General features: G+C 45.6%; 1 long non-coding RNA gene across 1 annotated transcript in view; it reads right to left on the bottom strand.

The window, feature by feature from the left end:
- LOC144680295 (uncharacterized) overlaps positions 1 to 15,885 on the bottom strand; it is a 32,155-nt gene extending 16,270 nt beyond the window's left edge. The window contains exon 1 of the long non-coding RNA XR_013576528.1: positions 15,621 to 15,885. This is a non-coding gene — a long non-coding RNA (uncharacterized LOC144680295). The remainder of the gene's footprint in view (positions 1 to 15,620) is intronic.
- Between the last annotated feature and the right edge of the window lie 1,824 nt (positions 15,886 to 17,709).

Genomic DNA, 17,709 nt, shown 5'->3' with positions numbered 1-17,709 from the left:
GTCACCCCTTGGATGGCTAAAGATGAATGTGCTTCATGGCTGCCCTGTCAACGCCAGGGCAGCACTTGAACCCCCCACCCCCGCCCGACCGACAACGCTTGCATCCTAGGCTGGCCAACATTTGACCCCTAATAGCCCCTACCCTCAGCAATTGCCTCCGAGGCTGCTCCTCCGGCATCCTTGCGGCCTGTGAACAACGGGCAAGCTGTGAAGAGCGCTGCTGCTGACTCACCTCAGTTCCCCCAAAGTGAAGGCTGCCAAGTGCATATGTTGCCTGCGTGCTGTTGTGAAACATGTCAGTCTGCTTTCCCGCTGCTTTGGACGGACAAAACAGCGGGCTTCCAAGAGCCTGGCAGGATGGTCTTTTAATTATATGCTGATGTCTTGCAATTAGTTCCCTGCTGACCGATGGCGGGAAATCCAGCCCACCATCGGCAGGCTGAGTGAATGATCATGACCTGCCTTCACACCCACCGCCAGTGAGCTCAGAAAATTCTGCCCCTTATAATAGAGAACAAAGAAATGGCAGAGCAATTAAGCAACTACTTTAGTTCTGTCTTCAAGAAGGAAGACACAGAAAACTTCCCAGATCTCCTAGGGTACCAAGGGTCTAGTGAGAAGGAGGAATTGAGGGAATGTAATATTACTAAAAAAAAAATAGTGCTGGCGAAATTAATGGGTCAATAAATCCCCAGGGCCTAATAATCTACATTCCAGGGTACTAAAGGAGGTGGTCTTGGAAATAGTGGATGCATTGGTTGTCATCTTCCAAAATTCTGTAGATTCTCTAAGTCCCAGCAGATTGGAGGGTGGAAAATCTAACCCCATTATTTAGAAAAAGGAGAGATGGAGAAAGCAGGGAAATACAGACCCATTAGATTAACATCAGTAGTAGGGAAAATACTAGAGTCTATTATAAACAATGTGATAACAGGACACTTAGAAAATATCAGCTGGATTAGACAAAGTAACTAGCAGAATAGATAAGGGAGCATGTGGTATATTTGGATTTTCAGAAAGCTTTTGATAAAGTCCCACATAAGAGGTTAGTGTGTAAAATTAAACCACATGGGATTGGGGGTAATATATTGCCATGGATTGAGAATTGGTTAGCAGACAGGAAACAAAGAGTAGGAATAAATGGGTCTTTTTCAGAATGGCAGGCGGTGATTAGTGGGGTACCGCAGAGATCAGTGCTTGGGCCCCAGCTATTTACAATATATACCAATGATTTGGATGAGGGAACTAAATGTAATATTTCCAAGTTTGCTCATGACACGAACCTTGGTGGGAATGTGAGTGATGAGGAGGATGTTAATAGGCTTCAAGGCGATTTAGATGGGTTGAGTGAGTGGGCAAATACATGGCAGATGCAGTACAATGTGGATAAGTGTGAAGTTATCCACTTCGGTAGGAAAAACAGAATGGCAGAGTATTATTCAAATGGTGATAGATTGGGAAATGTTGATGTACAAAGGGACCTGGATGTCCCTGTACACCAATCTCTGAAAGAAAGCATGCAGGAGCAGCGAGCAGTTAAGGAAGCAAATTACATGTTGGTCTTCATTGCAAGAGGACTTGAGTACAGGAGCAAGGATGTCTTACTGCAGCTGTACAGGGCCATGGTGAAACCACACCTGGAGCATTGTGTGCAGTTTTGGTCTCCTTACCTAATAAAGGATATACTTGCCATAGAGGGAGTGCAGCGAAGGTTTACCACGCTGATTCTGGGATGGCAGGATTGTTGTATGAGGAGAGGTTGGGCTGACTAGGCCTGTATTCACCGGAGTTTAGAAGAATGAAAGGGGATCTCATTGAAAAGTATAAAATTCTGACAGGGCTGGACAGACTAGATGCGGGGATGATGTTTCCTCTTGCTGGGGGTGGGGGGTTCTAGAATAAGGGGTCACAGTCTCAGGATGTGAGGTGGGCCATTTAGGACTGAGATGAGGTGAAACTTCTTCACTCAGAGGGTGGTAAGCCTGTGGAATTCTCTACCACAGAAGGGTGTGGAGGCCAAGTCACTGAATATAATTAAGAAGGAACTAGTTAGATTTCTAGAGTCTGAAGGTGTCTTGAGGTATGGGGAGAGAGCAGGAGTATGCTGTTGAGATAGAGGATCAGCCATGATCATATTGAATGGCGGAGCAGGCTCGAAGGGCCGAATGACCTACTCCTGCTCCTATTTTCTTCGGCCAGGATTTTACGACCCCTCCCACCCGGTGAGATATTACGGTCCTGCGGAACTGAATGGACAGTTAAATGGCTCGCCGCATCTGCTGGGGGGAGGCACACCATGGTGGAGCCATAAAATCCTGGCCTATGTTTCTGTTTCTAATCTTCCAGAACCACCAGCACATGACCAGCTGCAGCCATTCTATCAGCCCAGCAATTTTCCATTGAAAAAAAAAATTAAACAAGAGAATATGGAAGAAAAACAAATGTTAAAGATTTTTCCCTTCATGCCATCTCGGCATAACAGTTCAATGCAACCTATGTAACTGCATGACCCTGTACTCCGAAATACAAAGCCACTACCCCCTTGATGGGTCTTGATGACTACACTAGTTCTATCTACAGTGTTGTGCACTGTTGGAAATCTTGCTACTTAAGAAAGCTTAGTGGGTCAGCTACACTAGGAAGGTATTATAAGGATATTTCCTCATGTAACTTGCTTAGTACATCTCAACAGGGCAGGTTTGACTGATGTCCTTTTTGGTGGCCTAGAAGCACCCGGTAGCATAAAAAGTTGAAGCTACCGTCACAACCATAGGGCATGCTGTACCAATCATGGACATAGCTTGGAGATCTGAAAATGACGCACCTTGGTCATTGCTACTTTGCTGGTGTGGAGATAAAAAAGACATGTCTGTTGGCAGACCCTTTCTGGTCATTGCTGTCACTGAGTTAAAATGGAACAGGGAACTTACCCACTTGTGTCCACCTTGATCTATTCAACTTCAATTTTAAATTGTAGGTGGCAAAGACGTCATATTTCAGATCAGCCAGGTTCTCATTAAATATTCAGATTATATTTTTTTTTAAAATTTGTTCATGGGATGTGGGCAACACTGGCTAGGTCAGCATTTATTGCCCACCCCTTGTTCAGTGGGCATTTTTAAGAGTCAACCACATTGCTGTGAATATGGAGTCATATGTAAGAAAAAAAACAGGCCAGGTAAGGACAACAGATTTCCTTCCCTAAAGGACATTAGTAAGCCAGATGGGCTTTTACAAAGGGAAAATGGTTTCTGGTCATCATTAGACTTTTAATTCCAGATATTTGTTGAATTCAAATCCCACCACCTGCCATGGTGGGATCTGAACCTGGGTCCCCAGAGCATTATCCTGGGTCTCTGAAATACTAGTCCAGTGACAACACAACTACACCACCAGGCCTGATCTTCTATTTTAACTTTAGGCTTGAACAGGGAGCAGCCAGGAGGCATGAACAGCAATCAGGCCACAAGGGACCCAGTAAGATAAGTTTGAGATTTTATTTTTGCTTTCCCTGTAGGTCATGAGAAGCAGGAGAGCCCCTCCTGGCCTCAAACGGATACCTATAGATCTTCCCTACCCAGGGCATCCCCCCAAATCCCCACCCTGACCATGATTTCCCCTTGTGAATCACTCACCTTGTGCAGTGGACTGATCTCCTGGGTCCTTAGTGATGGTCTCCTGCTACCCAATTTTAAAGGTCAACCTGCTGCCCGTCATTGGCCTCACAGCTGTTTTAGTCGGAAGGTCAGTGAGCGGCATGTTAATGAAGTCTCATCATTAAAACCATCCAAGGCAAAACCATCCAAACAACCTGCTTCCCTAATTGGTTACTAGAGTGGTGAATTTCTAACCTAGAGAATGACTAAACCAATGGTAAATTTCAGCTGGCTCCATTGCAGGTTACCACCATCATTAATGGTAGATATCCTTCGCCAGTGGCTACTTCCCATTAAGCAAGAACTCCAGGTTATTGGCCCTTAAATTCTCCAGGGAGATCAGCTGACACCCCAAGAAACAACGTAAATGGCCATCTATTGGCAGTTCCACCAGTCTTCTTCCAGAGTTACAGTTGGAGAATCCCAGTAGAATTTCAGTGCCATGTTCGACTAAAATTTTGAACCAGACATGGTGCTCCTTTCAATCAGATTGTTTGCAATATTATTCTATTTTGAGTGGTGATTAAAATCACAGACCGACAAAGAATAATGTGAGAAGCTGTCCTTTCGGTAATCGCCCTTTTTACAGTGCTGCCTATAAGATCCACAATTCAATGATTCTTTCAGCCACCATCACCACTACTCTTTTGGGAGCACTGATTTAATCCCATTATTTCCTATCTAGTGCTGTGGAACAGATAATAACTATTTTCTTGTCCTATTTGTCATTTTGTGTGAGGGGAGGTTTTTTGATTCACCGAGTCTTTGCTAGCTGATTTTTTTTAATAAAGTTTAAGCATGAGTCTCTTTCGAATGAATTGCTGCTGTGTAAAGGGCACTGGAGATCATTCTGACTTTGTGAGATATATGAGTGATTGCAAATCACTAGCCTGTTTTATATCTCTCCTGATTTGTACTTCCATTGATTTCAATGAAAATAAAAATTGAGAGATGTAAAACTGGTTGCTGATTCACTAAAGACATATTTTACACTATAACACAAAGTCAAAATTACCGCCACCATGATTATTACATCAGTATTACTAATTATGTTAGACACCTACCCTTGTGCATTAGATGAAACTATTCATTGGTTATAAACTTAAACTTTTAAAACAGTAAAATACAAACCAACTGCAAGGTGATCTGTCGTGTTTACAATGTGGAAACTGCTCAGGATCAGAGCATTACACGTTAAAACTTAACAATAAAAAGCTATAGGTCCCAAATGTATTTGCTCATTTGCAGGAATGTGCTTTACAATGCACCCAAACAACCATTCCAACTGTTAATTAAATAATGAAAAAGACATGTCTCATTAACAAAAGTTTCAAGCTGATACAAAACCTCATTCCTGAAGCAATAACTGCAGTACTAAATTATTCAAAACATTTTTACATGTATCCTGTCTTGCACCAAGTCCCATTCACCAACTGCCCCTGCGCTTGCTGAGCTACATTGACTCTGTCTCTCAATAACTCAAATTTAAAATTTGCAACCCGTGAATGAAAACCTTAATGTGACAAGTGGTTAGGATCTGGAAAACACTACATAATTGGGTGGTGGAAACAGATTTAGTAGTAGCTTTCAATGGGGAGTTGGGTAAATACTTGAAGAAGAAAAAAATTGCAGGGATATGGGAAAAGAGCCAGGGAGTTGGACTATAACTGGATTGCTCTTCTAAACAGCCAGTGCAGACTTAATGAGCTGAATGACTCCTTCTGTGCTGTATCATTTTATGATTCTAAGATTGTTCTCAACTCTCTTCATGGCCTTGCCTCTCCCTACCTCTGTAATCTCCTCCAGACATGTAAACTTTGACCTTTGCTACTCTGACAGTGGTCACTTGTACACCCCAAACCTTTTCCCTCACGATTGATCTCCATGCCTTAAACTGACTAGACCTTAAGCTCTGGAATTCCCTCCCTAAATTCCTATGCTACTCCAGGAATGTGGTATCCAAGATGTCTTGAATGAGCAAGAATTTTCTTCAATGGAACATTGATAGGACTGAAGTCATTGGGCAGAGTTTTTGAATGACAGGGATTGCTGCCCTGCACCCCCACCCCACCCACCTCCAAAGAGTCAGCAGGGAATGCATGCTTGCTGATCATGGCAGCCCCACAGACATTTACTCTCCAAGGAGCATTAATTGGCTGGAGACGGGAATTTTGCCTCTCAATCAGGAGGAAGTCCCGTCTCAGAGAGCTGCTGGCAAATCTGATTGGCCAGCATCTCTATAATTCCAACAGTGATAGTGGCAGCAGTGGCCAAGACTGGGACTACCAGCAGTCCCCAGGCTCTAGGTCCCGGAGTACAGGACCAGGTAAGTGCAGGGGGCCTCACATCAGGGAAGGAAGGCGAGCCAAGGTGGAGGGTTGGGAAAGGGGGTCATAATGTAGAGGCCAGGAGGTGAGGGAGCACCTCTGACATTGGTCAGACATTGGGGGCTGCCCGATGTGGAAAGAAGGCCCTTAAGGCAGGAGCCCCCTTTCCTGCCTGAGGCTTGAGCAGGGTGACCTTCTGGGCTTACTCCCCCCAGAACTGCTCCCACCAGTCTCAAAATTGAGCTCAGGTGGGAAGCGGCCCTTAAGTGAGCAATGGTTGGCCACTTAAAGGCTTCAATTGGGGCGAGGGCAGGGCCACCCAAGGCCTCGCATGTGCCTGGGCCCCATAAAATAGTGGGCAGGTCAGTCACAGGTCAGGAGGGAGGTGGAAAGGCCACCTGGAGAAACTCATCAGCCTCTCAGCCTACAAACCCGTCGATTGTGAAATTTTTCCCATTATGTTTGACCTAATGTTACCAGCAGAGCATTCTGACACAACAGGTAAGCACAGCCCCATTTTACCATACTCACTAAATTCAGGTTATTGGGTGGAATTTTCCGTGCCCATTGGCGGTAGGCATGTTTGGCGGCGTGAGTGGGCGATATAGCGAGAAGGCCCGTTTCTCGCCGCCGGACGTTGGGAACTTCATTGTATTACATCTGCATATCATTACAAGCCCAGCTCACTGGAATCATCCCCCCATGCTGGATCATCCGAGTACATTGGTGTGATTGCACTCCAACATGTTTCACAACTGTACATAAGCGATGTGCACCTGGAGAGCTGCACTTCGCTAGGGACTTCAAGGTTTGTTTTGCTTCGGGCAGCACTTGCAGTCATCAGCGCCAGGCTTTGCGATAGCACCACATCACTTTTAGGGGGGCTCATGGGCAGGTCTCGACCTACCAGACCAGCCGTAAGGCAGGGGTGGCTTTTCAGTGGCTGCAGGGCTAGGGCTGTAGTGGGGAAGGGGCATATCCCAGGGTGTGTGGGGGCACATATTGATCTGTGAAACTGGCCCCAAGATGGTGAGGCAGTCTCCAGAGGAGATGAGGCCAGATGGAGATGTGAGGGTGTGTGTGAGAGCGTGAGTGGTGATGTCCCTTGAGCTGACAGTGAGTGAGATGCCAGTGAATGTGTGATGGGCTTGAGTGTGTGAATTTAGAGAGATGAGATAGTTGACTTACTCTGGCGGCACAGATAAAATTATTCATCCTCTTTCTGCATTGGATATCCAACCTCTTCTGTGCAGCATTGGCACTGACCACCGCTGCCATCACCTCCCAAGCCGGAGTGATGAGATTGCTGGACATCTTGCAGCCAGGGTGGGGGGAGTAGAGGACATCATGGCAGGTCTCCATGGCGTCCAAAAGTCTTTTCAGAGAAGCGTCACTGAATCAGGGGCCTGCAGCCCTCTTGCCTATCGGGACCATCTCTTCACTGCAGTAGTCCTGGGCTGGAAGCTGCAGTTTAAATATGGCACCTGGCGTGTGGAAACGGCGAGGTGGCGGCTTGGTGGGCAAATGAGAGCCCACCTGCCATAGAAACGGCGTGTTTCTCGGGAATGCATGATTAATGAGGCGGGATTGGGATGATACGGCATGCAAAGCTGCTATTGTGGACGGCGGGTAAAATGTTCTTTTTCCCACCCACTACCACACTAAGAAATTGGATCTGACTGTGTTGGCCCTACACTGAATAACAAACCAAGCTCCAATGCTGAGGCTTACACAACACTTCAGATAGCATGGATCTAGCTACATTGTGAAACAATACCCCAAACATCAGGGGTTGAGGGGCCATAGGGGATGGGTGAAAAGCCACAGGGGGCATGCAAGGTTGGAACATGAGGAGTGTTTGGATGATGAGGGCATGTGAGGGGTGAGGAATGGAGAGTCTTTGTGCTTTTATTTTAACTGTGACTAAATCCTTTTTGCACCTTTTATACAATAATAAAAACAGAAAATGCTGGGAAAACTCAATATCTGTGGAGAGAGAAACAGAGTTAACATTTTGAGTCCGTATGACTCTTCTTCGGAGCTAAAGAGAAATAGAAATGTGATCTGTTTAAGAGAGGGTGGAGCAGGTGGAGCAAAATAGAAGGTCAGGGATAGGTGAGAACTCAGGAGAGATTGACAAAGATGCCATGGACACAAGTCATAGGGAATGTTAATGGTATTGTTAAAGACTGAAGAAGGTGCTTAAAGTGGCATAAAGGTAAGAAGCAGAATGTGTTAATAGCAGAACAAAGGTCAGTGCTCTGTGAAAACATAACTTGGCGAGTGGATAAAAAATAAATAAATAAAAATAATTTTAAAAGTGGATTAAAAAACTGGTAAAGATGGAGAAGAGAGTTCATGGTCTGAAGTTGTTGAACTCAACGTTAAGTTCGGAAGACTGTAAAGTGCCTAATCGGAAGATGAGGTGCTGTTCCTCCAGTTGGCATTGGCCTTCACTGGATCATTGCAGTAGGCCAAGCATGGATATGTGGGTATCAGAGGAAGATGGTGGGCCTTTTACACAGCCCGCCACCGCACTCGGCAGCCCCTGTGGCTGCCTCCAAACTTTTTCCCGAGTTGGCTGGTCTGGCTCCAGCTGCACCCATACCCGCCTTTACCCTAGGCGGAATTTTCCTAACTCCCACTACCCACCTTGAGGATGAAAATCCAGGCCAATGAACCTGCCAGTTTTAACCATGCTGATTTTTTCAAAAACGCGAAGGGTGGGGAGACTTCATTTTAAAAAAGAGCGCGGGGGTGGGGGTGGGGTGGGGACTTCATTTATAAAGGGTGTGGAGAGTGATGAGACTTCATCTATAAAGAGCGCAGAGAGTGGGGAGACTTCATTTTAAAAAAGAGTGTGGCTTTATAAAGAGGCGCGAGAAAGAGAAAGCAGCAAGACTTCATAGAGAGTGCAAGAGGGGAGGGGATGACGATTGGTAAGTGACAGGTGAGTAAACACTTTATATAAAGTTTAAGGTTTGTCAGTGCAGCTCAGCCATGTGAAATGTGCATCCTCCGGGTTGTGAGAAGTCACGCAGACACAAAGTGCCTTTGATGACTACATCTGCAGGAAATGTCACCAGCTGTAGAAACTTGAGCTCTGGGTTGTGGAACTTGAGTGGTGGCTGGAGTCACTATGATGCATCCACAAGGCTGAGGATTATGCGGATGGCACCTTTAAAGAGGTGGTGACACCATAGCTAAGAAGTACACAGACAGGGATGGAATGGGTGACCACCAGAGTATCTAAGAGAAACAAGGCAGGTAGTGCAGGAATCCCCTGAGGCTATCTCGCTCTCTAACCACTTTTCCATTTTGGATACTGGTGAGCGGGATGGTTCCTCAGAGGACTGTAGCAAGAGCCAAGTTCATGGCACCATGGGTGTCTCAGCTGCACAGGAGGGGAGGTGAAAGAGTGGAAGTGCTATAATAGTAGATGATTCCATATTTGGAGGCGCAGACAGGCATTTCTGCAGCCGTAGATGTGACTCCAGGATGGTAGGTTGCCTCTAGGGTGCCACAGAGCGGCTGCAGGACATTCTTTTGGGGGAGGTCGATTAGCCAGAGGTCGTGGTCCACATTGGAACCAATGACATAGGCAGGAAAAGGGACGAAGTCCTGAAAGCAGATTTTAGGGAGTTCGGAAGGAAATTGAAAAGCAGGACCTCAAGAGCAGTAATCTCAGGATTACTCCCAGTGCCATGTGCTAGTGAGCATAAGAATAGGAAGATTGAACAGTTCAATAGGTGGCTGGAGAAATGGAGTAAGGGGAGAGCTTCAGATTTCTGAGGCACTGGGACTGGTTCTGGGGCAGTAGGGTCCTGTACAAGAAGGACAGTTTACACCTTAACAGGACTGGGACTAATGTTCTCGTGGGATGGTTTGATGGTGCTGTTGGGGAGGGTTTAATCTAGATAGGCAGGGGGATGGGAACCTGAGGGGAAATTCAGAGAGGAGAGGAGAAAAACTGGCAGTGGGAAGTAGAGAAGTGTTAACTGATAAGGATGATATATCAGGGAGTAGCATCAAGGTAAATAGCATACTTGGAGAATTTGATAGAAGTAGAGTAAGCCATTAGATGGGGTCAGAGCAAGGGGGGAAGTTAAAAAGCCTAAATCAGGATTAACATGCATGTATGTGAATACACGGAGTGTGGTTCATAAGATTGGTGAACTACAGGCACAGGTTGGAACTATGATATTATGATATTATTGCTGTAACAGAGACCTGGCTCAAAGAAGGGCAGGAGTGGGCATTAAATATTCTTGGGTACAAGAGAGACAGGAAGGGAAGAAAAGGGAGAGGAGTGGCAGTATTGATTAAGGATGGTGTTATAGTTTTGGAGAGAGAGGATGTTGCGGTTGGGAGGTGGGGGGGGTGGAGGAGGGGGGTTGGTCAAGTACGGAATCTCTCTGGCTAGAGGTGAGGAATGAAAAAGGTGCAATAACATTGATAGGTGTAGTATATAGACCACCAACCAGTGGAAAGGATGTAGAGAAACAAATTTGCAAAGCAGTTACAGAGAGGTGCAAGAATTATAGAGCAATTATAATGGGGTACTTTAATTATCCAAATATAGACTAGGATAGGAGTCAAAGGGACAAGAAGGACAAATTCCTGGAGTGTGTTCAAGATAATTTTCTGCAGCAGTATGTTCCTGGTCCAACAAGTGGGCAGGCACTGTTGGACCCGGTTCTGGGAAATAAGTTGGCCCAAGAGGATCAAATAATAGTGGGAGAGCATTTAGGGGACAGTGACCATTGTATCATAAGGCTTAGGTTGGTCATAGAGAAGGGCTGGGAAAAATCCAGAACAGGGATAATGAATTGGGGAAAGCCAACTTCGATGGGATGTATCGACTGAGTTGGAATCAAATGTTGGTGGAAAAGATGGTGGTTAAATAATGGGCTACCTTTAGAGAGGTAGCATTGCAAGCAATGTCAAGGTGTATTCCTGTGAAGGAGAAAGGTGGGACAAATAAGTCTAGAACACCCTGGATGATGAGAGAAATTGAGATGAAAGTGAAAAGGAAGAAGTGTGTGTACAGCAGATGTCAGGTAGAGTATATAATGGAGAATCAGGCTGAATATAGAAGGACCAGTGGGGATGTGAAAAAACTAACCGGAGAAGAAAAGAGGGAGCATGGCAGTTAACAAAAAAGGGAATCTCAAGGTTTTCTATTGGCATGTAAATACTAAAAGAAAGGGCAGGGTCAATCAGGGATAAAAGAGGAGACTTGCATATGGAGGCAGGAGAAGTAACAGAGGTATTAAACAAGTACTTTGCATCTGTCTTTACAAAGGAAGAGGATGCTACCCAGGCCGAGGTGAGAGAGGAGGTAATTGGTACACTAGGAGAACTTACAATTGAAAAGGAGATATTAGAAAGGCTATCTTTACTTAAAATTGATAAAGTACCAGGACCAGATGAGATACATCCGAGGATACTGAGGAAGGTGAGAGTGGAAATTTCAGAAGCACTAGTGGTAATCTCCCAGTCTTTCTTAGACAAAGGGTGGTGCCGGAGGACTGGAGAATTGTGAGTGTTACACCCTTGTTCAAAAAGAGGTGCAAGGATAATGCCGGCAACTACAGACCAGTGAGTTTGACTTCAGTGGTAGGAAAACGTCTGGAAACTATGGTTCAGGACAAAATGAAGTCACTTAGACAGGCGTGGGATAATTAAGGAAAGCCAGCATGGATTCATTAAGGGAAAATCACATTTAACTAACTTGCTGGGGGTTTTTGAGGAGGTAACAGAGAAGATTCATAAGGGAAATGCTGTTGGTATGATGTATATGGATTTTCAAAAGGCATTTGATAGAGTGCCACACAATAGATGTGTGAGCAAAATTCTAGCTCATGGAATGAAAGGGAAAGTAGACACTTGGATATGAAATTGGCTGAGCAACAGGAAACAGGGAGTAGTGATAAATGGTTGTTTTTCAGATTGGAGGAGAGTCTATAGTGGAATTCCCCAAGGGTCAGTGTTGGGATCCTTGCTCTTCTTGATATATATTAATGACTTAGACTGTGGTGTGCAGGGCATGATTTCAATATTTGCAGATGATACGAAGATTGAAAGCATTGTCAACCGTGATGAACTTCAAAAGGACATAGGGCAGAATTTTGGTCTTGTCGGGCAGGCTCGGTGGGGGCGAGCAGGGTCAGTCACAAAGCCAACCGAGGCCAGACCGCGATTTCACGCTGGTGCGCCAATTAAGGCCCACCCAGCATGAAATGTGAGTGGCAGTGCTCAGCGCTGCCTGTGTGGGCGGAGGGAGGAGGGCAAGCGGGCCAAGCGCAAACTTAGCGCACACTTGCGAATGCCTGCTTGAAAATCTCCCTAAGGCACAGAGCTGTTATAAAACATGTCCCCTCATGTGACACTGTCACATGAGTAGGGACATGCTATAAATTAAATTTTTAAAAAATTATTTCATTTTTTTTTGATGTTGGAAACCTCATCCACTGGTGGGATGATGCTTCCAAAAACGTGCAAAGTCCACTTGGCCTGTTTGCCTGTCCGCCAACCGTAAGGTTGAATGGGCAGTGAAAAATTTGTTTCAATTACCAGGCCTTTTAATTGTTGGCGGGCGCACTACCGATTTCCGCAAGTGCCCACTGACTGAGATATCATACGACTGCACATTGGTGTCGGGAAGCTAACCTGAAGTCAACGTGCGTCATTTTATGCTCGAGCAGGTCAGGCAGGCGCCCGCCCGCTGAGGTAAAAATTCTGTCCATAGGGAGATTGGATATACAAATGGCAGATGAAGTTCAATGCAGAAAAGTGTGAGGTGATTCATTTTGGCAGGAAGAATGTGGAGAGACAGTATAAAATAAAGCGAGAAATATATGTACATAAGTCCCTGAAGGTGGCAGGGCATGTTGAGAAAGCAGTTAATAAAGCATATTGTATCTTAGGTTGTATTAGGAGGGGCATTGAGTACAAGAGTAAGGAGGTCATGTTAAACTTGTATAAGATACTAGTTAGGCCTCATCTGGAGTACTGCGTCCAGTTCTGATGTCATACTTGAGGAAGGATGTGAAGGCATTGGAGAGAGTACAGAGGAGATTCACAAGAATGATTCCAGGGATAAATAACTGTAGCTATGAGGATAGATTGGAGAGGCTGGGTCTGTTTTCCTTGGAGAAAAGGAGGCTGAGAGGAGACTTGATAGAGATATTCAAGATCCTGAGGGATATGGATAGGGTAAATAGTGAGAAACTTCCCACTCAAGAGACCATCAAGAACTAGAGGGCACAGGTTCAAAATAATGGACAAAAGGAGTAGAATTGATGTGAGGAAAATATTTTTCACCCAGGGAGTGGTTGGAATCTGGAATGAACTTCCTGAAAGCGTGGTGGAGGCAGGTTCGATCAAGGTATTCAAAAGGCAATTGGATTGCTATCTGAAAGGAAAGAATGTGCAAGGTTACAGGGATAAGGCAGGGTAGAATTCTCTTTCAGAGAGCCAGTGCAGACTTGATGGGCTGAATGGTCTCCTTCTGCGCTGTAAAGCTTCTGTGATTCTGTGATCTCTTTCTTCAGTTTTCTCCCCTTATCACCTGAATTCACCTCACACATAATGAGGCCTGACTGAGAGCCCAGACAACCAATATGCTTGTTGAAACAGCTGTGTCCCAGAGAAAACATTGGTTGATTAACAGCTCAGAATGTCTGATCTCTGCTGTCAATTTCACAATGCTTGTTTACACAATGTTAAGTGGTTTCAAGGGTTTGTGGTTTTTGTCATTGTTACTTTACAGGGAATGGATGATTGGCACTTTTATTGGCATGTAGTGAAATGACATTTTTTTCAACATAGAAGGAAGTGATTAATGAATTTCTTTTTAAAAACATTTTTTTACACACCTTACTTTCCCAATAGTTTCTAGACAGTGGCCAGAGTTTTTTGCTCCTTGGGCGGGCGCCCTACCCGAATGAGTGTAAAGTGACATGCGATGACGTTGGCCGAGCATCCTGACGTCATCACGCATTCGTGTGATATTTCGATCAGCAAATGCACGCGGGAGTTGGCATCACACCCGCTGACAATTAAAATACTTATTAAGGCCATTAAAGTAATAATTAAGTTCAATTTTTCACTGCCCGTCCAACCTTATGGACGAGATGAGGTTCCCAATAGCAATTAAAAATGAAATAAAAATTGTAACATTTCATTAATAACATGCTCCTTCTCATGTGCCAGAGTCACATGAAGGGACATATTTTTAAAAATATTTTTAAATTCTTTATTTTTAATTTTCAAAAATCTTCATCTCCCTGAGGCATCTTTGTGCCACAGGGAGCTTTTCTTCTGTGCACATGTGCAAAGTTCCCCACTTGCCCTCCTCCCCCCTCACACAGACAGTGCTGAGCACTGCAGCATACGTTTCACGCTGAGCAGGCCTTAATTGGACCACCAGTGTGAAATTGCAGTCGCGGCCTGACCAGAGGCAGTGGTTGGCTTCCCGACTGCTCCCGCCAGCCCCGCCTCGAGCCCGCCCGATGAGGGCAAAATCTTCAATGGCAATGAGCATGAAAATGCCATAGTTAGGCATAGGCGGCAGGAAGAGACATAGGGAGGTGGCTGGAAGGGCAGAGCCTGGCATAGGGAACATGAGGGGCCATGGGAAGTGAGTGGAAGGGCAGAACTTGGCATAGGGGGCATGAGGGGCAATTGGGGGAGTTTGGGTGGAAGGTTGAGCTTGGCATGTGGACCATTGAGAATGGTTGGAAGTATAGTTTGGCATGGAGTGGGGGGTACGTGAGATGGACATTTTGAACTTACCTTTTGAAAGGTCACAAGCAAACTAGGGTTCATGACTCCTCTGAGGGCCATGAACCACGACTCTTTAAAAACCTGGTCCCACTCTGAAAATTTTGGAAGAGTAGGACATGCTTATCTCTGCAATGGAGCCAGCCAGGCCAGAAGTGCCAGATGCGGGCTTCTGGCAGGAAGCAACCTCCACCCTTTAAAGGCACTCCCAAAAATCAGATAGCCCGGGAATTCTGGAATTGAAACTCGTCTGCCACTAAAGGGCTTCCGAGTCATCCTGACTCGGTGAAAATCCAGGCCATGATCTTAATATTTCAGATTGCCAGGACCTACAGTATTTTGCCTTCTGTATTAAATGCAATCTTTGATTGGTTAGGTGAAAATGCATTGTGCATGGTGAGAGACTGAGTGTCTCAGAGATTGTTAAATTGAGAAGAGGTATAGATTGAATAGAATGAAAGAGTGAACTTTGTCCCCTGCCTTTCTTTAACCATTTAAAGAGCCATTTAATGAATCTCTTAGCAGCTGGTTGAAACCAATAGAATTAGGCTTGGGTTTACAGTGTGTGAGTGGAATAATGTGCTACATTCCATTTAGCATTTCCTGAGCCACGGACCTTCCAGGAATATATGAATGATTCACTTCAAAAATCAATTTTTCAATAAATGTACTTTATAGCTAATCTATTATTAGAAGTACTGTTTATTCTGTGTCCAGTAGCATATTATCTTGCTAAAACACTAACATGGTTCAACTTTACAGATTGAGCTGTGTTGACTTTACAAATCAGATACTAGAAATAAATTTAATTAGATGCTGCAATGTTTGGAGTAAGATTGAAATTGTTTACCTCAGCACGATGTCTTGATGTAGACCAACATCTAGCCTTTAATCATCAGCTCCAGAAACCTCAACTGAACATAATCTTCAATAAAAATGAAATAAAAACATTAAATACTGGAAGCACTGAGTAGGTCTGGCAGCATCTGTAGAGAGAAATAGAGGCTGGGATTTTCATGCCTGCCAGTGTAAGCAAACAATGTGGCACGATCGGTTTCACGACAGCGTGAAACCAGTTTGCAGTCATCCACTCCGCCTGCTCATGGTGGGCTGCATTTCCCAATGTTGGACATTGAGAACCTCATTGTATTACATCAGCATATCATTATAAGCCCAGCCGTTGGACACATCCCCCCTGCTGGATCATCCACCCACATCGGTGGGAAAACGCGCCAACGTGTTTCACAACAGCATATTAGCGACATGCAGTTGGCGGACTTCAAGGTTTGTTTGCCTACCTTGCTTCAGTGGGCACTCACAGTCATCAGTGCCAGGCTTCCCAGGCTGCACCATATCGCTTTTAAGGGGGCCTCTACCTAACAGATCAGGGCAAGATCCTGCTTGGGAAAGGGAGAGAAGTGGCCTCTGGCAAGGGAAGAGGCTGCAGAACGAGAGCTGTACTTGGGAAGGAGGGTATCCCAGGGTGTGTGCTGGGTCACATGTTGATCTGTGCAAATGGCCTCAAGATGGTGAGGGCTGAGGAGGCAGTTTCTAGAGGAGATGAGGCCAGATAGACATGTGAGGGTATGTGAGTGAGAAAGTGAGTGGTGATGTCCTTTGAGCTGGCACTGAGTGAGATGCCAGTGAATTTGTGATGGGCTTGAGTGTGAGTTTAGAGTGATGAGATTGTTGCCATACCCTGGCTGCACGGATGAGATCATTCATCCTCTCTCTGCATTGGCTAGCCAAACTCTTCTGTGCAGCCTTGGGACTGACCACTGCTGCCACCGCCTGCCATGCTAGATTGGTGATGCCACTGCCCATCCTGCGACGAGAGCGGGGGTAGAGGACATTCACAGTGTCCAAATGGCATTCCAGTGATGTATCATTAAATCTGGAGGCTACAGTCTTTTTTGCCTTCCGTGACATCTTCCCTGCAGTAGCCATGGGTGGGAAGCACTGAGATGTGTGTGCGTGGCTGGACTTTAAATATGGTACCCGGTGTGATGAAGCGGTGAGGTGATGGCATGGCGGGCGAATGAGAGCCCTCTTGCAATGGAAATGGCATGTTTCCCGGGAGTGCATAAGTAATGCATAAAGTTTGGGATGGTACGGCGTGAAAACCCGCCATTGCGGCCAGGGTAGGGTAACCCTGTTACCACATTTAGTGTGAATCTGGGGCAATTCAACCCAGAGCTTATGGGCAGAATTTTCCCCAGGGCTTTGGAACCCCACCATCAGAGTCAAATGAGGGTCAGAATCCCCTACTGTGTGGGAAACAGTCAACTGGCTGTGATTCCCTGAATTGGCCAGTAAATGGCCAGAGTACAGGCTCACTGTTCAATTAAGTGAATGGTTTTTGAAGCCGAAGGGCCAGTAGGGGTTTCTCCAGCATGGAAGAAGCAGCAGGCTGCCTTTCCAGTTAAAAGGTCTTTTCAGATTTTTGAACTATAAATTAACAAATGGCCTCAGCAGTTCAACTACCATTATGGAGGGGGGCCTCTCCACAGGGTGGACTGTGGCTGCAGCTGGAGCCAGGCAAGCAGAGAGGGCTTCTAAGCTCCCTGGAGCACTAGCCCTCCTGTCTGCTACTGGAAAGCTGCCCTTGGCCAGCTGCACTGTTCCTCGATGCCTCTGGGGACCTGCAAGCTGACTGGAATTTTCCTCTGGCCTAAAATAGGCCTTTAACAAGGTCAGTTAGCGAGGATGGCTGCTGCCTGTGAGCAGATAGCCCTGTTGCCCTCTCCCCCACCTCCCTCTGGGAAAATGGCCCAGTGGCAGGATTGGGCTGGGGAACTGGCATGCCGGCCATGTCTACAAAACTCTGTGATCGCCCACCTCCGTGCCCGGGCCTAAAAATTCAGACCAACCTTTCAGTTCGATGACTTTCCATCAGGAATTTCGATATTAAATTTGTTTTTCTCTCTCTCTGCAGATGC

This window comes from Cetorhinus maximus, chromosome 5 (assembly GCF_964194155.1).
Source record: "Cetorhinus maximus chromosome 5, sCetMax3.hap1.1, whole genome shotgun sequence".
Lineage (NCBI taxonomy): Eukaryota > Metazoa > Chordata > Chondrichthyes > Lamniformes > Cetorhinidae > Cetorhinus > Cetorhinus maximus.
This window is presented reverse-complemented; position numbering and strand designations above follow the sequence as displayed.